This window comes from Nyctereutes procyonoides, unplaced genomic scaffold (assembly GCF_905146905.1).
Source record: "Nyctereutes procyonoides isolate TBG_1078 unplaced genomic scaffold, NYPRO_anot_genome, whole genome shotgun sequence".
In the NCBI taxonomy this organism is placed as follows: Eukaryota; Metazoa; Chordata; class Mammalia; order Carnivora; family Canidae; genus Nyctereutes; species Nyctereutes procyonoides.
In genome coordinates this window covers 25,672,481-25,696,358 of record NW_026575049.1, presented here as the reverse complement: position 1 = coordinate 25,696,358, position 23,878 = coordinate 25,672,481, and the positions used below count along the sequence as shown (strand labels likewise).

At 41.3% G+C, this 23,878-nt stretch overlaps 1 protein-coding gene across 7 annotated transcripts in view; it reads left to right on the top strand.

Moving 5' to 3' along the window:
- The window catches only part of SGSM3 (small G protein signaling modulator 3), a 43,780-nt gene that overhangs the window by 1,903 nt on the left and 17,999 nt on the right, over positions 1–23,878 (top strand). For 3 of the 7 annotated variants that reach the window (XM_055329470.1, XM_055329469.1, XM_055329476.1), the window contains exon 2: positions 17,714–17,837. The exons of 2 other annotated variants lie outside the window; for them this stretch is intronic. The gene's annotated coding sequence lies outside the window, so the exon portion shown is untranslated. Of the gene's footprint in view, positions 1–8,528; positions 8,907–17,713; positions 17,838–23,878 lie in introns of those variants that run through there. 2 more of the 7 variants (XM_055329472.1, XM_055329474.1) reach the window with 2 other exon arrangements.

The window sequence follows — 23,878 nt, the reverse complement described above, 5'->3', positions numbered from 1 at the left end:
ACCTCACAGAAATGAACCAGACGTTAGGGTGAAATATTGAGACAGGAACTCAAGAGAGAACCTTTTCTTTCTTTCTCTTCTTTCTCTTCTTTCTTCCTTCCTTGATTTTTAAAATTTATTTGAGAGAGAATCTGAGGCCGACTCTGCACTGAGTGCAGAACTGCATTCAGGACTTGATTCCATGACTGTGAGGTCACAACCTGAGCAGAAACCAAGAGCTGGACGCTCAGCCTACTTACTGGGCCACCCAGGAGCCCCGAGAACTGTCTCTTTTATCATACAGCCATCTTTCTATGCCTGGGGTGGATGCTGGGAACACCTTGTTGGCTTAGGAAGTTAAACAATGTTCTGTGTGTTTGTGTTTTCAGTTTCTCTCTTCCTAGTTCTCAATGAATTTTGGCAGGAGCCCAGAATCTTGTACATTTTGTTGATTTAACATCAGTTTCATCTGCTTGTTCTCCAGGTTGTCTACTTCCTCAGCTGATGACATCAGTAATTTTCCACAGTAGCCATTCATGCGTTCATGCAGACTGTCACAAAGAAGTGGAATAGCACAGAGGATGGTACACACAGAAGAAATAAGGATCCTGTTTCTTTGCCATCACATATTACACATAGACTAGGATAGGAAATCCACGCTGAAGCACAAGCTACGTAGGAGGGATTAGAACACCAGAGTCCAGGCTTCCACACATACAGTAATAATCAATACCATTTATTGGATTTCCTCTGTTTGCCAAGTGCTGTCATTGTCACAGTGAGGTATAGGTTCTATCATTCTCTTTTTATTTATGTGTAAGTTGAAGTACAGAGGTTAAGTGATTTGCCTGCCGACATAGTAAGTGACAGAAGGCCAGAATAGTGAGGCCAGAAATCAAATTCAAGCCTGACTCTGCCAGCCCTGCTCTTTCTACTGTGCTGTATTACCTTACCAACAAATATATTCAAATCTTTCTCATTCTTAGAAAAGTATAAAACTTTCCTGTGATCACATTTCTCCTTCAGACGACTTCCACTTCCCTCTTTTTCCTTTCCAGACTTGTTCTTGAAGAGCAGACACCGTTGCCCTCTCTTTCTTTTACTCTTCAGTTCATTGCAGCCTGGCTTCCACTCTCTACTCTGTTGAAATGTTCTCATGAGCTCCATTCAGCTGTTATCTCCTGTGCTATCATCTAGACCTATAAAGAGGCTAAGACATGGCTCTTGCCCTGAGGGAGTTTAGGGACTAATGAGGGAGAAAAAGAAATTCATACATGTCAGTATGAGGTGTTAAACTACTGACCAAGCAATCTTTTTGCTCTTGGGAGTTGGGGTAAGAACACTGAGAAAGTGACACTGGACTTCCAACAGAGAGGAACCCTAAATTGTTGCAGACAAGGACTGTGTGGTTAGGTGTGGACTTTAGGAGAAGCTGTGTCTTTCCAGTGAGACACAATATAGTCAAAATACATAGTGTAGGTTTTAGAGTCTAACAGACCTGGGAACTGAGCCTCAATTTCTTTTTTATAATATCTACTTATAATGTAAGCTCTGTGAGAGTAGGGCCTTTATCTTTTTCACCAGCTTACCTCTGTCTTCTAGAACAGTGGTAGGTGATCAGTAAATATTTGATGAATGAATACTTCATAGGATATTGTATTCAGAACATGGTAGTACTCTCAGTACCATATGACTGTGTGAAGCTTTACTTCATGAACTGATTTTGAAGACACCATTGTTTGACTAGTGTACATAAAATCACCTCACCTTTTTGAACATTTAGGTTCCTTGATGGTCATATTTCATAAACAAGAGGCATTTACCTTTTTTGGTAGGCAGAGTTTTGTTTTTTTTTTAAGATTTTATTTATTTATTCATGAGAGACAGGGAGAGAGAGAGGCAGAGACACAGGCAGAGGAAGAAGCAGGCAGGGAGCCCGATGCAGGATTTGATCCTGGGTCTCCAGGATCAAGCCCTGGGCCAAAGGCAGGCACTAAACCCCTGAGCCACCCAGGAATCCCTGATAGGCAGAGTTAACTGTGTCTTCTACCATTATGCCTTACTCACAGTTTTCTCAGTATGATGCAGGTATTTATTGTGTGTGTGTGTGTGTCTTTTTTTTTCTCTCCTGTGAATTGTTTGGGGAAGTTAACTTCTTTGGAATCATTAAATAACTTTGTCAATAAGAATAACGTTAGGGCAGCCCTGGTGGCCCAGTGGTTTAGCGCCACCTTCAGCCCGGAGTGTGATCCTGGAGACCCGGGATCGAGTCCCACGTTGGGCTCCCTGCATGGAGCCTGCTTCTCCCTCTGCCTGTGTCTCTGCCTGCCCCTCTCTCTCTCTCTCTCTATTAAATAAATAAAACCTTTAAAAAAAATAATTTGAATCTTAGGTTGAATGACGCAGTGACAAACCTCCTTCATCACAACCATGGATTAATTCCTAATATGTGGATACTGGAGCTGCTCTGTATTTGTTCCCAAAGACCTGATTCTTTAGCTTTTCCTCAGTTCTGTGCCCTACTTCATATCTTTCTAATAAATCCTATATTACGTAATATAAGTTAAAGTCAGTTTTTCGGGCTTGCATTTGAGACTCCCTTAATTTACTGTTAAATGACATATGACCATGTCACTTAGAAAAGAGTTAAAACAACTGGTGGTTGACTTTAACCTGAAAAGAGAAATGGGAGAGAAGACTTGAAAGTTATCTTCAAACATCTGAAGCATGTGGTACACACAGAGTGTCCCTAAAAAGAATAAAGAGTAGATGTTACTAGGAAACAGATATCTGCACTAATTAAAGTCTGAAATCTGGGCTGTGCAAGGATGGACAGGCTATATCTTGGGCTGTGGAGGTAGATACATATACACTAAAATTGTTCAGGCCCCGGTGTGGCTGGCTTGGTAGAACATGTGACTCTTGATCTCGGGATGGTGAGTTTAAGCCGCAATTGGACATAGAGCTTACTTTAAATAAACAAATAAGTAAAATAAATAAACAAACATAAAATCGTTCAAGCCAAGACAACATGGTTGCTTGGGAAGGGCAATATGGGTTTAATAATCTAATGGGTAGTTGTACTAAGTGACCTATAAAGTTCTCTCCAATTCTGAAGTCTATGTCTCCAGACTCTGAGACCTAGAGATCAGTCTAGAACAAACCATTCTTGCCTTTCCCTACTTTACCACCTTGGTCTACTCTATTCCTGCCTCACTACTCAGCCCCAGACCTCTACTTCACTCAGCCTGTCACTTCCTTCAGGTCTTGGCTCAGATTTCACCTTCTCACTGAGCCTTCCCTGAACCCCTCATTTGAAATAACTGCACCGGGCAGCCCCGGGGTGGCTCAGCGGTTTAGCGCTGCCTTCGGCCCAGGGCCTGATCCTGGAGACCCTGGGATCGAGTCCCACGTCGGGCTCCCTGCATGGAGCCTGCTTCTCCCTCTGCCTGTGTCTCTGCCTCTCTCTGTCTCTCATGAATAAATAAATAAAATCTTTAAAAAAAATAAAAAATAAAATAACTGCACCTGCCTATCCCTTTTCCTGCTTCATTTTACTCTGTAGCACTAATCATCATCTGGCATGCAGTATAGCTTCTTATTTATTTTTTTTAATTACTTGTTTCCGGGCAGCCCTGGTGGCTCAGCAGTTTAGTTCCGCCTTCAGCCCAGAGCCTAATCCTCGGGACCCGATCAAGTCCCACATCAGGCCCCCTGTATGGATCCTGCTTCTCCCTCTGCCTGTGTCTCTGCCTCTCTCTCTGTCTCTGAGTCTCTCATGAATAAATAAAAATAAAATATTAAAAAAAAATTACTTGTCTCCCCTTCTAGAATGCCAGATTCTAGAAAAAAGGGATTTTTTATCTGTTTTGAGCACTGTTTTATCCTTACCACTTTAGAACAGTGCCTGGCTTGTAGTAGGCACTCAATAAATGATGTTGAAGAAGTGAACATTTCTTCAACACAAAATCACCGTTGGGTCTGCTTTATGTTCTGGGAACCCAGCTCATTCTGTCAACTTCAGATTTTTTTCACTTGACTTCCTTACACTCTGGGGCCTTTTTCTTCTCTTTGGATCACAGCACTTTAAGACTAGAAGTCTGAAATCATCCCCTTCATAAGGACTAGAGATCCCGATATCATGTAGTTCATTCATTAATGATAGGAAAGGGGGGAGGGTGGTGATTGACAGTCTCTTTTTCAGACTGTAGCCTTTAAATCTTGCTGAGGTGCCTAGTGCAATGTATACATATCCCTCCATGAATTAAGTCAATAAATATCTGTCTCCTTTATTTTTTTAAAGATTTTATTTATTCATGAGAGACACAGGAAGAGAGGCAGAGACATACGCAGAGGGAGAAGCAGGCTCCCGGCAGGGAGCCCTATGCAGAACTTGTTCTTGGAACCTCAGGATCACACCCTGAGCCAAAGGCAGACCCTCGACCACTGAGCCACCCAGGCGTGCCTATCTGTACTCCTTTATGATTTTCCATATCAACCTCTATTTCTTTGAACTTTGATTAAATATTTGTGTTTTTTTCTCTTATTTTTAACTGGCCTTCTGTTTGTCATTTCATGTGTGTATATTTGCCTGGTCAATGGAATTGTAATCCCATGGATAGAGACCAAAATGTATCCATTACAAAACCCAGTCCTTCAAAAAAAAAAAAAAAAAAAAAAAAACAGTCCTGGGAGGCAGTATAATAGTGAAACACTATGCAATAGAATTTTTCTGTGATGGTGGAAATATTTTTGTGCAATTGTTAACATTTTCTTTATGTAGTGTGTGTGAGAGAGAGAGTAAAAGATTAATCATATTCTAACTACTCAGAAATAATCAGTAAACATTTGGACATTCATTTCTTTTTTTAAAAGCTTATTTATTTTTTTAAAGATTTATTTATTTGAGAGAGAGAACATGAGTGGGAGGGGCAGAGGAAGAGGAAGAGAGAATCTCCGGCAGATTCCACACTCAGTGCAGTTTAGTTTGGGACTCGATCTCACGACCCCAAAATCACGACATGAGCCAAAACCAAGAGTCAGACACTCAACCAGCTGTACCACTGGGGCATCCCTATTTATTTTTTTATAATCTCCACACCCAACATGGAGCTGAAATTCATGACCCCAAGATCAGACATCGTGTGTGCATCCAACTGAGCCAGCTAGATGTCCCTGGGCATTCATTTCTTTATTCATTTGTTAATTGTAAATTTTCCAGCTTTTCCAAAGTGAGTATCTATGACTTTTTTTTTTTAAGATTTTATTTATTTATTAGAGGGAGAAGCAGGCTCCATGCAGGGAGGCTGATGTGGGACTCGATTCCGGATCTCCAGGATCATGCCCTGGGCCGAAGGCAGCGCTAAACCACTAAGCTACCAGGGCTGTCCTATCTATGACACATAACTAGAAAAAATATTAGTGGATTTGATTTTTTTTTTTTGGTGTGTTTGGTTTATTTTTGTTTTGAGATTCAAGAATAGGTAGAAAATGGTTTAGGCAAATAAACAGGATGGTAAACTTTGAGTTACAGTTCATTTTTTAAAATAAATGTATATTGCAGAATGCAAATGTATTTAATTTTATGAAATTTGTATATTCTTTAAAAGTTGCTGCAACTTTTATTTTTGTAAATTATATATTTTATTCATATTGATTCACATAATACAAGTATATTTATCCATATTGAAAAGAACCAAATACTTGAGGGAAAGTTATAGGAAAATTTTGCTAATGTATATAAGCCATTAGGAAAAGCACATTTTAACACAAGATATGTCATTTAGGAACTCGAAAGTACAAACTAAAATATTTATTATACAAAATTTAAGAAGTAAATCTGGAAGCTTACCGATACAACAAGAAATTCTAAATTACTTTGATAAAATGAACAGTTATGACCTAGTGAGGGGACCTTGAGTTTATAGATTTACTTGGCCACTGTGGCCAGAAAGACACAACGAATGCATGAGGGATTGTTCAGAAATGTTTTGGAAATAAAACAGAAAATATTCTATCCTTTATTTTAAATAAATACTTGGAAATGGCTCTAAGTACTTTGTGCTTTTCTGGTAGAATATAGATTCTTTTAGTTTCTAGAAAAGGACAAGTAATAAGCATGAGAGCCCTTATCATTACCTAACATTGTTTATAAATTACTGTGTAATTTATTAAATTACATTAATAATTGTTATTTGACATTATGGATTCATTTGGCCATTTCTCTGAGCTACCCAGGTGCCACTAAAGATTTTATTTTTTTTTTAATTTTTTTTATTTATTTATGATAGTCACACACAGAGAGAGAGAGAGGCAGAGACACAGAGGGAGAAGCAGGCTCCATGCACCGGGAGCCTGACGCGGGATTCGATCCCGGGTCTCCAGGATCGCGCCCTGGGCCAAAGGCAGGTGCCAAACCGCTGCGCCACCCAGGGATCCCTAAAGATTTTATTTTTAAGTAATCTAAAACTGGCTCAGTCGGTAGAGCATGTGACTCTCGATCTCAGAGTCATGAGTTCGAGCCCCACATTGAGCATAGAGCTTCCTTTAAAAAAAAAAAAAAAAAGCATGTGGGATAGGTTATATTGTTGTTGCCCATCTTTGGAAAATATTGTCTCTACATTAAATATGTGTAACTGTGCTGGGGTGCTAAATACTTTCCCAGTACTTTATTGTAAATTACTGAGCAGGAAACTGAGGCTATGAGAGATTAAATATTTTACCCAAAGACCACACAGCTGTGATCCCTGGGTGGAGCAGCGGTTTGGCGCCTGCCTTTGGCCCAGGGCGCGATCCTGGAGACCCAGGATCGAATCCCACGTCGGGCTCCCGGTGCATGGAGCCTGCTTCTCCCTCTGCCTGTGTCTCTGCCTCTCTCTCTCTCTCTCTCTCTCTCTCTCTCTCTCTCTCTCTCTGTGACTATCATAAATAAATAAAAATTAAAAAAAAAAAAAAAACAAAGACCACACAGCTAACTGCCATAACAGGGTGTCAAACCCAGGACTTCTTGCTCCCATTGTACCATGTATATATAAGGTGAACATAGATTTCTTCTCCAATTCCAAAAATACCAAAGAAGGTGTATTCATGTCACTTGACAAATATGTATTGAATCTCTATTACATATTAAATGCTGAAGAGGATTCAGGCTTTAAGGAGCTTCCAGTTTAGTAGAGTTAAGGTAGACACAACTAGTTAAAAATGAGAGAAATGTAAGTGTGCGGCATTAGATAGGTATGAAGAAATATTGAGAGAAAGGACTATAGAAAGCATCACAGATGTGGTATTTGAGCTGAGGACTGAAAAATGGATAGAAAGAATCAGGACATTGGTAAATGGGAGGTGGCCTTTGAAGCAGGAAACAATATGAATACAGATCTGGAAACATGTTGAGATAGCAGTGAGTGGTGCAGGTGGCTGAAGCATAGGATATGTGCAGAGAAAATATGAGCTGACTCAGAAGGTAGATTGCGGGCCACTGAAGAAGGTGAGGGAACCCTGTAATTAGAGCTGTGCTTCAGTGGAGATTAATCCAGTGTTTATTTAACATGAATGGAGAGAGAGTCTAAAGACATAGAAAACTCCAGGAGATTTACAGCAGCCCAGAAAAGGGTCAGTGAGGGTCTGGATTAAGGCAGTGGAGATAGAGATACTTAGAGATTCTTTTAAACATAAAATCATGGAGCACCTGGGTGGCTCAGTGGTTGAGTGTCTGTCTTTGGCTCAGGTCCTGATCCCGGGGTCTTGGGATTGAGTCCTGCATGGGCTCCCTGCATGAAGCCTGCTTCTCCCTCTGCCTGTGTCTCTATCTCTCTTTGTGTGTGACTCTCATGAATAAATAAATCTTAAAAAAATAAAATCAGGGGATCCCTGGGTGGCTTAGCGGTTTAGCGCCTGCCTTCAGCCCAGGGCCTGATCCTGGAGACCTGGGATTGAGTCCCTGCACGGAGCCTGCTTCTCCCTCTGCCTGTGTCTCTGCCTCTCTCTCTCTCTGTCTCTCATGAATAAATAAAATCTTTTTAAAAATAATAATAAAATAAAATAGACTTTGTAACTGATTCAGTATGAAAGTAAGACAAAGGAGCCAGAAATTACTAAAAGCTTAGACTCTGAGAGTCTTAGAAGAAGATATAGGAAAATCAAAAAAGAATCATCTGGGATAGAATAAAAATAGATTCGTTTGAGCAGAACATATTTAGATGTGATTAAGTCAGCTAAAGCCATCCAGCAGGAAGTTGGAAATCTCCAGTGTTGCCATGGCTAGAGGTAGAGGTTTGTGGCATATCTGTACAGCGGTGATAGCTAAATCCCCCTAGGAACAGGAACGGAGGGGATCCCTGGGTGGCGCAGCGGTTTGGCGCCTGCCTTTGGCCCAGGGCGCAATCCTGGAGACCGGGATCGAATCCCACATCGGGCTCCCGGTGCATGGAGCCTGCTTCTCCCTCTGCCTATGTCTCTGCCTCTCTCTCTCTCTCTCTCTCTCTCTCTCTGTGACTATCATAAATAAAAATTAAAAAAGAATTAAAAAAGGAACAGGAACGGATTCCCCAGTAGGAGACCATTAGGAGTGGATTGAAAAAAGAGAAGCCTGTCTTTTTTGGGGGCCTGGGAGAAGAAGAGTCAGCAAAGAAACAGTTAAGTAGAGAAAGAAAACCAGTGTGGTCAGTGCCCTCAGAGTCATAGAACAATTTCAAGAAACGAGGTAAGTCAGCAGAGTCACATGCTGCAGGGAGTTTAAGGAAATGAAGCCAAAGGAAGAGGATTCCATATGGTGACAAGGAAACCACTGGAGACCTCAGAAAGTCTGGTTGCAAAGAGAGGAAGCTAGGGGGAAAAAGCCTAAGGAGCAAGCTGGCTGAAGAGGTGTGGTTGCAGGATTCAACTCTGCCTTTGAAAATGTGCCACAGAGAGGAAGAAGAGCTGGAAAGGTAGGAGGGTTGAGTGGATCCAAATTGCTTTTGTTTGGGTGTGCTGTAATTAAGGATGCAGATGATCCAAGCATGTGCAATGCACTTGAAGCCAGCAGAGGGGAGCTGGAGATGTGGTAAGGGAAATGGTGCGTGGAGGACTTAGCCTGTGAAGGAAGGAAGGCTACTTCTTCCTCTGAGAGAAAGGTGGAAAGAGAAAAGTGAAAAGATGGGGCAATTTTATAGGAGGAAGAGGAAGTTAAGGAAGCCTAAGCCAAATGACATCAGCTTCATTAAGGTGGAAACCAGGTCAATAGCTGGGAGGGAGGGAGTAGCAGCAGATAACAGTTGGGGCTCTGAAGAAATGGGGGAAAAGCTTGAATGTTTAAAAACATTAAAGGTAGGTAACATGATAGAAAGTCATTTAGAGAAGAATGAAAGTCACTGAGCAACAGTGAAGATAAATAGCATGGAGCTTGTTTCCTAACTTTGTCCTGGAGTCACGTGGGCAAAGAGGGCAGTGAAAACTTACGTGGGGCTTGGCGAGGCAAGAATTTCAGTGGCTAGTTGAAAGTGATAGTGTAATTCCTACAGTGTAGAAGTTTAAAGTGTGTGGGCATGATTGTTTAAACCAGCAGTATTAAGTATGAGATATAAAGAGCTAACCAGGGACACCTGGGTGGCTCAGCGGTTGAGTGCCTTCGAGTCAGGGTGTGATCCCGGAGTCCTGGGATCAAGTCCCACATTGGGCTCCCTATGGGGAGCCTGCTTCTCCCTCTGCCTATGTCTCTGCCTCTCTCTCTCTGTGTGTGTCTCTCATGAATAAATACATAAAATCTTAAAAAAAAAAACCCAGTGGATTATCTAATGGAAGGTAGGCCCACCAAAAAACAAACAAACAAAAGATACGGTCCTCCCTAATCCCAACGTTTACAACAGCCGGAGGACAACTCCCCATGACATCTCTGCTGGTATTTCTCTTGGTAATGATGTTGGTCTGAGTGTGATCCAGTTTGCTTGTTCCCATGTTTTCCCCAAGTTTTTGATTCAGTTTTAGGTTGGAATAGTGGAAATAGGAGACTTAGCTTCTGCTCTGGATGTGCCACATGTTATGGTATGACTATAAATAAGTCTTTTGACCTCTTCAGCCTCAGTTTCTTTTTTCTGAAAATAAATGAGCGGGACATAACTCAAAAGATTCTTCTAGGGATGCCTGGATGGCTCAGTGGTTGAGCATCTGCCTTTGGCTCAGGTTGTGGTGCTGGGGTCTTGGGATTGAGTCCTGCATCAGGCTCCCTCAGAGAGCCTGCTTCTCCCTCTGCCTATGTCTCTGCCTTTCTCTATCTGTCTCTCATGAATAAATAAAGAAAATCTTTAAAAAAAAAAAAAATATCCTTTTAATTGTCATTCATGGCTGTGCTTAGTGCATTTGCGCTGTACCTGGTATTGAAGAAGCTAATCTCTAAATACAGGTGCAGGTCTGTTAGAGAAACTCATTTGTTTGTATAATACGATAATTTTCTCCTGATTTATCTGCTTAATTTGTCTGCAAAAATTGGTGTTTCTTAATCCAGCTGCTTATATTATGTTTTAACCTGGTCTCCACTGGCTCCATACCCCAAGCCAAGGAGTTTTGTTTCTACAAGTAGGTTCATGGTCTTCCCTGGAGATTGTGCTGCACAATTGCCAATGACTGCTGTACTGGTCAGTGTGGGATAGAGGGTCAGCTTGTGACACAGGTGAGGTGCTTAACTCTGAGCTCTGGTTACTTGGCAGAATGATAAACAATAAATATAGTATTTCTTCTTTCATTGGTACCTCCATCCACTCACTGCCATAAGTAAGCAGGAACAGATTGCCATACTTTAGAGTAATTATGTAGGTATATTCTTATCTGCAAATGAGAAATTCCCAGTAATTATTTAAATAGTCTGGCTGAATAAATAACTTAGTTTGTTGATCTCTGTAGTTTACCTATATGAGGAATAGGGACTTTGTTAACTGTCTTGTTCCTTTTAAGTGCCATAAGCTCCTAAGTTAATATAACACTTTAAATATAAATTTCTCAGGGGGCACTTATTGACAGTCCTCAAGGAGCTTTATTTCCTCAAAAACTTGTGTCGCTATTTTTCAAAGCTACTCAAGTTGCAATTGCAGCTAGCTAACCATTATTCGTTTTATTCCTGAAGGGGTTGTTGCCTCCCACCCCTGGTACTGGTACTGACAGAAGGTCCGTGTAGTATATTGCTTTTGCTTTCCTTATCATCATCTGGGTATTGCCAGGCTGTAAATCTTAGGTGAATGTTCCTGGAAGGGCTCAGGGAAGTGGTCAGACTGCCTCAGCTGATGAATTGTTTTATGGAAAGACCTAGAGTGGCTGAGCATGGGTCAGAAGTCTGTATAGGAGAGCTGCATTTAACTGGAACTGCTGGGTGAGGTTTCTGTTTCCCTGCTCTGTGTTTCCACAGTCTGTGCTCTGCCTTGCACAGTCACACCTGTTGCCTAAAGGAGTACCCTCTCTCTCTGGTCACAAAGAAAACATTGACTCAGGGATGGGAGACAGCAGTCTAAGCTATAAGCCTGCGGCGCAGGAGTGGATAATTAATTACTAGAGTCACCACTCTTCTGCTGATGCCAGTTTGGGGGAAGGTAGTTGAGAAATGTAGTTGATATATAGTGGGTTTTCACTTCATTTGTCTTTGGCACTAAGGGAGATAATGGGAAAAATGAATTTTAAAAAAGATTTATTTGAGAGAGAGAGAGTCCCAAGTAGACTCCCCACTGAGCATAAAGCCTAATATGAGGCTCAATCTCACGACCCATGAGATCATGACCTGAGCCGAAATCACAAGTTTGAGGCTCAACCGAGCCACCCAGGTGCCCCTGATCAGTTGCATATTAAAAGGATTTCTCTAGCCGAAGAATAGAGAATAGATGGGGCGTGGGGCGCAGGGGCAAGACTGGAGGCAGTGATCCCAGTTGAAAGACTTGTAAGAACCATGATGGTGAGAAATGACAGCCCCAACTGGGAAGTAGCAAAGGTTAGAGAGAAAAGGGAAGTTTTAAAAAACAGTAGGAAAGGCTTTATGAATTGAAGTGTGGAGGTGGGAAGATAAAGGAGAAGCCATTTAACCATGAGGCCCAATTCTGGCTGGAGAAAGATGTGGATAGGTTATAAGGTCAGTCGCCTGAGATAGGGACCACCAGAGAAGGGCAGGGTTCACAATGACTTAATTTGAGAGCATGGTATTTCGAGGAATGTGGAGGAGTGTCCCAGTGGGCAGTTGGATATGTCAGCCTGAAATTTGGAGAGAAATGTGTTGTGGAAATGGAAATTGGATCATCTGACTGTAGGTGTAAATTGAAGCCACGAGAGTCTGTGAGAGTGCAGGGAAGTGGAGAAGGATCTAGGACAGAACCGTAAGGCCTTTTAAGAACTGGCAGGGGAAGAACTGGGAAAAGAGACTCAGGAGGAGCAGCCAGCAAGGCAGGAGGAGAACCAAAGGATCATGACCTTTGCACATTCCATATTGTAAGAACTGGAGTGTTGTCACTGGAACTGATGAATATCTGCTGTGGATTGACCTTAGTAAACCAGGCATGTGCTGAGGGCTCTAATACAGCAGAGACATGACAGACAAAGAGGAAATGGAAAGAACTAGGCATTAGACATTCATGGCAAAAGTCATCTTAGAAAAAAATCTAAATGTTAGACTTCCTCATATTCATTTTTCTATTTATATTGATTAAATAGGGGGAACACCTAATCTTTCTTATTCTGTGGCTTTCTGAAGGTCTTTAAATTTTTTTCATGCTTAACTTCGTTTGAATAGGTAATGCATTCAAATACTTCAAAATTCAAAAGGTACAAAAGGGTATTAGGTAAAAAGTTCCTCTGCCACCCAATTACTCTTACATGCAGCCTTCTAAATTTTATGTGAAAACTTCCCCATCTTTAGACAAATGTTTACTATTCTCACTGTTTTTGCCTCTTGCTTTTTTCACTTAGCAGTGTATCTTGTGCGTTCCCCATCAGTGCATAAATAAGTGACCCATTCTTTTTAGACACCTGCACACTGTTCCATTATAGATGTTATGTAACTTATTTAACTAGTCCCTTACCAGTGGATATTGAGGTTTTCTAATATTTTGCCATCATAAACAATGCCGTATGGAGTGTCTTTCTATAGGAGTCATTTTTGTTGAAGTGTAGGATAAATTTCCAGAAGTGGGAATGGCTTGACAAACGAACGGACTTCTAAAAATTTTTATTCGGCTCTGCTTATTAAAGTTCCTGATGCTTAGAAAGCCTGCAGTGAATGGTAGCTATTATTAAGATAAATATGTTATAGATAGTATATTAAATATGTTGTATGATGTGTTATAGATAGAAGAAGAGGGGCACCTGACAAACCTGAGGCAGGGGGTGTGTCAAAGAAGGCTTCCTTGAGGAAGAAATGCCTGGGCTGAGCCTGGAGAATGAGAAGTCAGATAAAGTGGGAGGCCTTACAAGCAGAAGGAGCTCAACATAGGAACTTACAAGGAGCATGTTGTACCTAGGGATCTTCCAGGAGTTTAGTATCCCCTCTTCATACAGTCAACACCTGGCATGGGTCAGGCACTGGCCTAGGTACAGATATAGGGCAAATATATACATAATGTAAATTACAGCATAGTATGAAATGAGAAACAGTAGGAGCACATACAACAATTAGTTTTATCAGAGAAGGGAAGTAGGGGGCATGGACCATGGAAGAGGAAAGTGTTCTAGGAGGTCACATCTGAACTAGAATTCGAAAGAATGGTCAAAGGGTAGTTTAGCCTAGTGGTTCTGAAAGTGTGTTCCCTGGACCACAGCATCAACATCACCTGGGACCTTGTAAGAAAGGAACAGTCTCAGATTCTACTCAGACCTTCAGATTAAAAAATTCAGCCTTTTAGGGGGTGCCTGGCTGGCTTAATCAGTAGAGCATGCAGCTCTTGATCTTGGGGTTGTAGGTTTGAGCCCCACATTGGGTATAGAGATTACTTAAAAATCTTTTTCTTAAAACAGATTTATTTATTCAAGAGTGAGAGACTAGGAGAGAGAACATGAGCAGGGTGAAGGGCAGAGGGAGGAGCATACTCCCAGCTGAACAGGGAGCCAGAGGGCTTGATCCCAGGACCCCAAGATCATGACCTGAGCGGAAGACAGATGCTTAACCAACTAAGCCACCCAGGCACCTCCAAAATAAAATCTTAAAAAAGAAAAAAAAGAAAAAATTCAGCTTTTTTGGGTTTTTAAAAGTCCTCCAGATGATGATTCTGATGCACAACACAGTTTGAGAACCACGGGTTGAGATTATTTAAGGGAAAGCAAAAGGGAACAACATTGTAAAGTTAGGAAGCCGTAAACTCCGCGATATTGCTGAAATGTAGCATGTATTTTTTTTTTTTTAAGATTTTATTTATTTGAGGGATGCCTGGGTGGCTCAGCGGTTCAAGCATCTGCCTTTGGCTCAGGACGTGATCTTGGAGTCCCAGGATCAAGTCGCACATTGGGCTTCCTGCAGGGAGCCTGCTTCTCCCTCTGCCTATGTCTCTGCCTCTCTCTGTGTGTGTCTCTCATGAATAAATAAATAAAATCTTAAAAAAAAAAAAAAGATTGTATGTATTTGAAAGAGAGAGAAAGTGAGAGAGAACGAGCTGGAGGCAAGTGCAGAGAGGAAGAAGCAAACTGTCCCGGGACTCCAGGATCATGACCTGAGCCAAAGGAAGATGCTTAACCTGCTTAACCAACTGAGCCACCTGGGCACCCCTGTATTTTTAAAAAACGGTTATTTTATATACAAATCTAAGGAAATGAGATAAAACTTTTGCGTTACATAATCAGCTGAAATCTCTTATCTTGAAATTTTTAGTAAAACGGATGCAAGCCCTGTAAGCCCACATTATGTGAGAATGCCAACACCCTCCCCCAGATTTTTCAAATTTAACTCATTTAGACCTCATAACAACTCTATAAAGTATGAATTATTATCCCTATGTTTAGATCTTTTATTTGATTTTCCTCAAACCACCTTCATGGCTCTTACAAGTAGGGCCGGCCTTACTGAAGATAGGGAATGGCGAAGATGTTACCCTGCAACAGTACAACTTCAGTTGGGTTTTGGGTTGTCCTTTCCTGAAGAGGCATCCTGTCTTCACCCTCCAGGCCTCTCCACCCCCAGGCACTCTGAGTGTTAATTCTCATAGGTTGTGGGTCTCTTTGTTCCCAAGGATGTAGCTCCTCACCTTGGTTTTGGACTTCTCTTCCCCTCCTCTTTATGGTTCAGGCGACTTCTAGTTCTATTCTCTCCTGCCTCCAAATTTCTATTCCTTTCTTTTACTAGGCAATTGATAGATCTCTCCTTTCTTCTATGCCTCAGGGTTTGCCTTTCACCTTGAAGGAGCTTATCAAAGTATTTTCCAAAACAAAGATAAACCCCCTTTCTAAGAAGTGTTCTGGAGCCAACTATTAAAATAGTAATTCCTCACTGTACTATAATTATATTGTAAAATTTTAAGTGTAGGGTCATTGGGTTAATTACCTTTCTTCAGATGGCATCATATTAAACTCTAATATTAATAATCTGTTATTAACCTAATCTCATACTTTGATTTCTGTTTACAAAGCTGCCACTTTAAAGTAGAAAAAGCAGGTTTTTAAAAAATCCAAATCCTCTCCCAAATGATACAGATTAATTAATTTCATTTTAAAAATTTTCAGAGAGAAGGTTCCTCACAGCATTGTTTTTATTGCAGATGTTGCTCCTAGGTGCTTACATGTATCAACAGATGATTAGTCAGTTACAGAATATATGGCTGTAAAAACTGCATGGTTACTAGGGAAAATGCTGATCATTTAGTGTTCAGTAGAGAAAAATGTTTTAAAATCTGTAATGTTAGAACTGTGCATGTAGGGGATCCCTGGGTGGCTCAGCGGTTTGGTGCCTGCCTTTGGCCCAGGGCGTGATCCTGGAGTCCCCAGATCAAGTCCCACGTTGTGCCCCTGGTATGGAGCCTGCTTCTCCCTCTGCCTGTGTCTCTGCCTCTCTCTATGTCTATCATGAATAAATAAAATCTAAAAAAAAAAAAAAAACTGTGCATGTAGAGAGAAAAACCAAAAGGGAACATAGAAGGGAAGAAAATGATTTATTGGGGGTGGCAGACATGTGGCAGAATTTTGTAAAATTTCGATTTCCATTAATGTTGCATAAGTACAAAACTCAAAGAAGAGTGCAGAACTTCCCTTCCCATGAGAAACCCAGTGACTGTTTTTATACAGTAGAGATTTTCCTCTGACCTGAGGCTTAGATTTATCCTGCTAGAGTTTATCATTTGTATTTGTATCTTACTATGGTCTCAGTGGAAAAGAATGATCTTGTGCAAAATGCCCAGAGGTGTTGGAAAGAAGCACTCCTTGGGACGCCTGGGTGCTCAGCGGTTGAGTGTCTGCCTTCGGCTCAGGGCGGGATCTTGTAGTTCTGGGATTGAGTCCCACATTGGGCTCCCTGGGAGGAGCCTGCTTCTCCCTCTGCCTGTCTCTGCCTTCTCTCTGTGTCTCTCAGGAATAAATAAATAAAATCTTAAAAAAAAAAAAAAAGTACTCCTGAGTCTTGGGCTTTAATAGCCAGTGTCCCACCTGACCCCAGCTCAGGTTGTGGGTGGGGTCAGGTGCCTGAGCTGTGGAGAAGGGAAATATTTCTATGAAGGTTTTAGATTTGGAAAAAGCATTTTCCCCTTATAGCCTATCTTTCACATTGCTCTACTTTTAAAATGTCCTGGTTCATAAGCATCTTTTCCAATCCAGGTTGTCCCAAAGTCACTTTCTTAAAAAAGATTTTAGTTTTTAAGTAAGTTCTCCCACGTGTCATGGAGCTCAAACTCACAACCCTGAGATCGAGTCACCTGCTCCACCTACTGAGCCAGCTGGGAGCTCCAAAAGTCATCCTTATAAATTTTCCAATTCAGAGGTTTTTAGTACATTCACTGTGACGTGCACCCATCACTGTTGTCTAATTCTAGAATATTTTCATCACCCCCAAAAGAAAACCCACAGCCATTAGCAGTCATTCCTTATTTCCCCCTCCCTCCAGTCCCTGGCAACCACTAATCTACTTCCTATCTCAGGGATTTACCTATTTTGGGCATTTCGTATAAATGGAATGATAAAGTACATGGTCTTTTGTGACTGGTGACTAGATTCTTTCACTGAGCATGTTTTCAAGTTTCATGTTGTAGCCTGTGTCAGTACTTCATTTCTTTTTGTGGCTGAACAATATTCCATTCCATGGAGATGTACATTTTGTTTATCCATGCATCCATTGTTGGGCATTTGGATTATTTCCACTTTGGGCTGTTATAAATAATGCTGCTCTGATTGTTCAGGTGCAAGTTTTGATGTGATATAATTGTTTTTAAGCAGTACCTCTGTATTTTAAAAAAAAAAAACAACATTAAAAATAGAGACCAATAAGCCCATACTCCTACCACCTAACTCAGCCATATTCATTTTTTTAAATTTTTATTTATTTATGATAGTCACACACACACACACAGAGAGAGAGAGAGAGGCAGAGACACAGGCAGAGGGAGAAGCAGGCTCCATGCACCGGGAGCCCGACGTGGGACTCGATCCCGGGTCTCCAGGATCGTGCCCCGGGCCAAAGGCAGGCGCTAATCCGCTGCGCCACCCAGGGTTCCCAGCCATATTCATTTTTATAATACCTTCAACATGTAGGTATTTTAAATGGGTGAAATCATATACTATCTTGATGCTGATGACTCCACTTTTGTTCTCTCTTCAGCTCACTCCAATTGGACTTTCACCTTCACCATTAAAACTTACAAGTCTTGTCAAGATCACCAAAAACCTCCAGCTTGCAGAACAGCAACCCATCCTCTGTCCTCATACCACTTGACCTCTAGATGGTAATGGCACTGATGATCACCTCCTCCTCCTCTTGATTTCTACAGCACTACACACTATTAGTGTTCCTTCTACTACATTGGCCACCCCTCAAATTTTATTTCCTGTTCCTTTTCCTGCCTAACCTCTAAGTGTTGGAATGTTTCCAGATTTGCTTCCGGGCCCCCTATTCACCATTCTCTCCTTGGCCATGACATCTAGTCCTCATGATTCCCAGATTCACATATATAGTTCTGACTTCTGTGAACTTTATACTCATACATACAATTGTCTACTTGACATGTCCACTTAGAGGTCTAATAGGCACCCCAACTTAGCATGACCAAAGCAGATCTGTTGATTCCCAACCCTGAAACTTTATCTCCCCTGAGTCTTCCTTCATCTTTGTAATAGGACCTACACAAAACCCAGGAGTCATCATTGATTTCTTTATTCCTTATTTCTGTTATCTATCTCCACATCTCCAGATATCCTCTAGAATCTAGTTACTTGCCACCACTTCAACTACTTTAGTCCAAGATACTTTCTCTCACCTGGACAACTGTAATAGCTTCCATCCTTAACCCATCTGAAGTTCATTCTTTTATTTTTTTTTAAGATTTTATTTATTTATTCATGAGAGACAGAGAGAGAGAGAGAGAAAGGGAGAGAGAGGGGCAGAGACACAGGCAGAGGGAGAAGCAGACTCCATGCAGGGAACCCGATGTGGGACTTGATCCCGGATCTCCAGGATCAGGCCCTGGACTGAAGGTGGCAATAAACTGCTGAGCTACCCAAGGATTCCCCTGAAATTCATTCTTCACACAGTAACCATTGTGATTTCTTTAAGACCAAAGTCAGACCATGTCATGTTCCTGCTCACAGCTCTCCAGTTGCTTCCCATTAAAATAAAATCCAGCATCTTTGTCATGAGTAGAAGGCCATCTGTAAGCTGTTTCCTGCCTGCCTCGCCAGTGCTGTCTGCTACTTTCCCCTCATCACTCTACCTCCGACACACTGGCCTGTTATTTCTCCGGTGCAATGAATTCTTGTTCTTTAAGACCCTGTGTGAGCCATTTCTTATGCTTGGGCTGCTCTACAAGGTCTCTGCAGAACTGGTTCCTAGTCATCTCTGTGGTTTCAGCTGTAATGTCATTTCCTCAGACCTTCTCAGACCACCCATCAAAAGTAGCTCTTCTGCCCCTATGTGGTACTCTGAAACCTATTAGTCTGTGTTATTTTCTTCATAGTATATATTATTACTCTGAAATTATCTCATTCATTTACTTAATCTGTTTTCTATCACTAATATTAATAGTCACATTTAGTAAGCACATACTGTGTGCCATGTATTGTGATAAGTACTTACATTTTCTCATTTGTCATCCCCTTTTACAGATAAGAAAACTGCAGGTTCACAGAGCAAGAATTTTGTTTATCTTATTTTACTGCTCTACCCCTAGCACATGGAACAGTGTCTAGTGCATAGTAATTGCTCAAAAATTTGTTGGTTGGATAGATAAATGAGACTCCCAGATATGTATCTCTTTAGTTCTGACCGTTCCCTGAAGAAGTACACTTGTATATCCAGTCACCTGTTTACCATTTCCAGTTGGATATCTAAGAAACATTAACATTATCCCTCACTTCATAATCCCTTCTTCCCTCAAATCTGTTTTCCACTCTCCTCCATATAAGTAAATGGCATCCTCATAATCCCAGAATTCAGACCAGAAACTTAGGCCTCACTTTCACTTGCTCCCTTTCTTTGTTCATCATATCCCACCCAGTAGGAAGGCCTGTTGGTTCTTACTTCAATTTCTATCCTGAATCCATTCACTTCTCTTCATCTCTACTTCTATTATCACCACTCCCATCATGTTTCCTAAATCTTGCCCTTCCACACTTGTCTCTCTACAAGCCATTTGCCACACAACAGCCACATTTAGGGCCCTTTGTGGATTCCTATTGTCCTTAAAATCTAAATCCTTCACCATGACCTACAGTCCCTTGGTGATCTGGGTACCTCTACCTCTCCCGTTTTCTCTTACCATTTTGCCTCTTGTTCATTGTGTTTCAATTCCACTGGGCTCCCTTCTGGTCCTTCAAGGTCTTACCCATGTCAGCGTAGAGCTTTCTCTTACCATTTCGCCTCTTGTTCATTGTGTTTCAATTCCACTGGGCTCCCTTCTGGTCCTTCAAGGTCTTACCCATGTCAGCGTAGAGCATTTGGATTTGGCATTCCTTCTGCCCATAACTCTCCAGTCTTAGATCTTTGCAAGGCTGGATTCCTGTCCTTCAGGTATCTACCCAAATAGTGTTTCAGAGATTCCTTCTGTAGATTCTATATCACATCAGCTTTTTGTTTATTTTTTATTTTTTTAAAAGATTTTATTTATTCATGAGAGAGGGAGAGTCGCAGAGACACAGGCGGGGAGAGAGGCAGGCTCCGTGCAGGGAGCCTGATGTGAGACTCAATCCCAGGACTCCAGGATCATGCCCTGGCCTGAAGGCAGTTGCTCAACCACTGAGCCACCCAGGTGTCCCAGCCTTTTGTTTAATTCAAATTCAGAGTACCTCCCACATTCTGGAATTCTCATTTATTTGTCCATCTGTTTGTTTCCTGTTGGATTTTCTCCTCTAGGTTGTATATCATTGTTGCCCTAGCACATAAAATGTGTTGGAGAAATATTTGGGGCATGAATGACTGAACGATTTATACATTTCTGGGTGTGCATGCAGATTATAATGTTTTCACTTAATTTTATATCATAAATAGTATCCATATTTCTTTAGTCCCCATAATTGGAATTTTTATAGTATTGTGTCTGGCTTTCACTAAGTAAGCATAATTTTTTTTCTAAATTAAGGTATAATTTACATATGAAAAAATTCACTGCTTTTAGTGTGCTGTTCTACAAGCTCTGACAAATACATAGTCCTGTGATTATCAACAATCAAGATAAAACAGTTCTCTCACCTCCCAAAATTACCCTATATAGCTGTGTAGTTAACTCTTCCTCCTACCCTCATTCTGTAGGGTATTGGTCTGTTTTCTGTACCTATGGTTTGCTTTTTCCAGGATGTCCTAATGATGGAATTCTGCGGTATGTATCTTTTCCAATCTGACTTCTTTCCTTTAGTATTATCAATTATCATGCTTTCAGTGTGAAATCTAAGTAATCTTTGCCTAACCAAGATCACAAACATTTTCTCCTATGTTTTCTTCTAGAAGTTTTAGTGTTTAGGGCACCTGGCTGGCTCAGTCAGTAGAGCATGCAACTTTTTTTTTTTTTTTAAGATTTTATTTATTTAGTCATAGACACAGAGAGAGAGAGAGAGGCAGAGACACAGGCAGAGGGAGAAGCAGGCTCCACACAGGGAGCCTGATGCGGGACTCGATCCCGGGTCTCCAGGATCACACCCCAGGCTGCAGGCGGCGCCAAACCGCTGTGCCACCGGGGCTGCCCAGAGCATGCAACTTTTGATCTCAGGGTCATGAGTTCGAGCTCAATGGAGGGCTTAGAGCTTACTTTATAAAAAGGTAGAGGGCACCTGGGTGGCACAGTTGGTTGAGCATCCAACTCTTGGTTTCAGCTCAGGGCCCCACATCAGGCTCCATGCTCAGCACGGAGTCTGCTTGAGACTCTGCCCCTCCCCTGTGCATTCTCTCTCTGTCTCTCTCTAAAATAAATAAATCTTTAAGAAAATAGAAGTTTTGGGACACCTGGGTGGCTCAGTGGTTGAGCATCTGCCTTTGGCTCAGGGCATGATCCTGGAGTCCCGGGATCAAGTCCCACATCAGACTCCTGTGTGGAGCCTGCTTCTCCCTCTGCCTGTGTCTCTGCCTCTCTTTCTCTCTGTGTGTCTCATGAATAAATAAAACATTAAAAAAAAAAAAAACAAGAACAAGACAATTTGAATCACCTTATCTCTGTTAAATAAATTATACTTGGACTGCCCTGGTGGTGCAGCAGTTTAGTGCTGCCTGCAGCCTGGGGTGTGATCCTGGAGACCTGGGATCGAGTCCCACGTCGGGCTCCCTGCATGGAGCCTGCTTCTCCCTCTGCCCGTGTCTCTGCCTCTCTCTGTGTGTGTGTCTCTTATGAATAAATAAATAAAATCTTTTTTAAAAAGTCAAATAAATAAATAAATAAATAAATAAATAAATAAATAAATAAATAAATAAATTTGGAAGCCTTTCCACAAAGAAAACTCCAGACATAGAAGGCTTAATTGGTGATTTTTACTTAACATTTAAGAAAGAAGTAATAACCAGCATCTATGCAAACTCTTCCTGAAAATTGAAGGGGAGGATTACTTCCCATATCATTTTTTTTCCATATATCATTCTATAAAGCAAACATTGTCCTAATACCAAAACCAAAAGAAAGGCATTACTCAGAAAGAAAACTAGAGAGCATATGTCCTTCATGAATATAGATGCAGAAATTCTTTTTTTTTTTAAATATTTTATTTATTTGAGAGAGAGTGAGCATGAACAGGGATGAGAGGGAAAGGGAGAGATAGAAGCAGGGTTCCTGTTATACAGCAAGCTGGACATGAGGCTCGACCCTAAGGACCCCGGGATCATGACCTGAGCCAAAAGCAGACACTTAACTGACTGAGCCACCCACGCATCCCAAAAATTTTTAACATAATTTTAGCAAATTGCATTCCACAATATATAAAAGGGAGAATGCATCACAATGACCCAGTGGGGTGAGCTTCAGGTATTCCTCATGTTTCTTTTAAGTGTTTCTTTCCCCAGCCTTGGTTACATTCCTCACACACGTGCTCTGACCAGTAGTCAGATGAAGACTAGGGATACCCTCTGTAGATTTCTGAAGTTCTCAGTCGGTGCAAGCCTCTGTTCATTTCTCTTCTACTCTGGCCTCCTCTGGCTCTCCACACTGTCTCCTGGGCCGGTCTGCAAACTCTCCAGGTGGGAACCGGGGTGATCATAGGTTCACCTCATTTGTTTTCTCTCTCTTAGGAGTCACTGTCCTGTGCTGCCTGTCTAGTAGCGTCTGAAAACCATTGTTTCCTGTATTTTTCTGTTTTAACTGTTGAAGTTGAGAAAGTAAATGCAATCCTTGTAACTCCATTTTGGCCAGGTGTGTCCATAGTTGGAATATGAAATTATTGACTCACATTTTATTGTGTTATTATCCCAAAATGTGATTAATTCCCCTATATTTGACACTTATTTTCATATTTACTTCATGCTGAAGTAAACATTTTCATGCACATACCTTTTTGCTTCTATTGAATTATTTCCTTAAGTTTCCAGGAGAATAAGCAATTCATGAATGAACTAATTTTGCATCACAAAACTATTTTTTTCCAGCAGTATTTTATTTTTTTATTTTGTTTGTTTGTTTACTAAGATTTTATTTATTTATTCATGAGAAAAACAGAAATAGAGAGTGGCAGAGACACAGGCAGAGGGAGAAGCAGGCTCCATGCAGGGAGCCCGACGTGGGACTCGATCCCAAGTCTCCAGGATCACGCCCTGGGCTGAAGGCGGCACTAAACCACTGAGCTACCCGGGCTGCCCTTTCTATCTTCTTAATATTTTTTTTTTATTTTTTTTCCCTTATTATTTTCTTAAATAGGCTCCATGCCCAATGTGGGGCTTGAGCTTACAACCCCAAGACCAAAAGCCACATGCTCTACCAACTAAGCCAGTCAGGCATCTCAAAAATTGTATTTTAAAAAAACAGTTTTATGTATGTTTATATATGTATACCTATGTAAAATATATATCTGTATCTATATATACATTCATGTATGTATATATATGAATGCTTCCATTACCCAAGGGGCTGACCTCCTTGGCTTTCTGGGTCTCAAATTGAAGAAGGGACTCCCTCCAAGAAGGGACTCATTGGGCTATTTTGGGAAAACCGGTGATGTCTAGTCTCATCATGTTTGCCAGTGGCTATTGAGTGTTAATGATTGGTCCAGTACAGATCTGTGTTCCCCCAGAACCAACTGACTAGCTCAGAGAGATGAAGTGATGTAGATGTAAAGAGCTTCCCAGAATTGTGTAGTCAGAAAG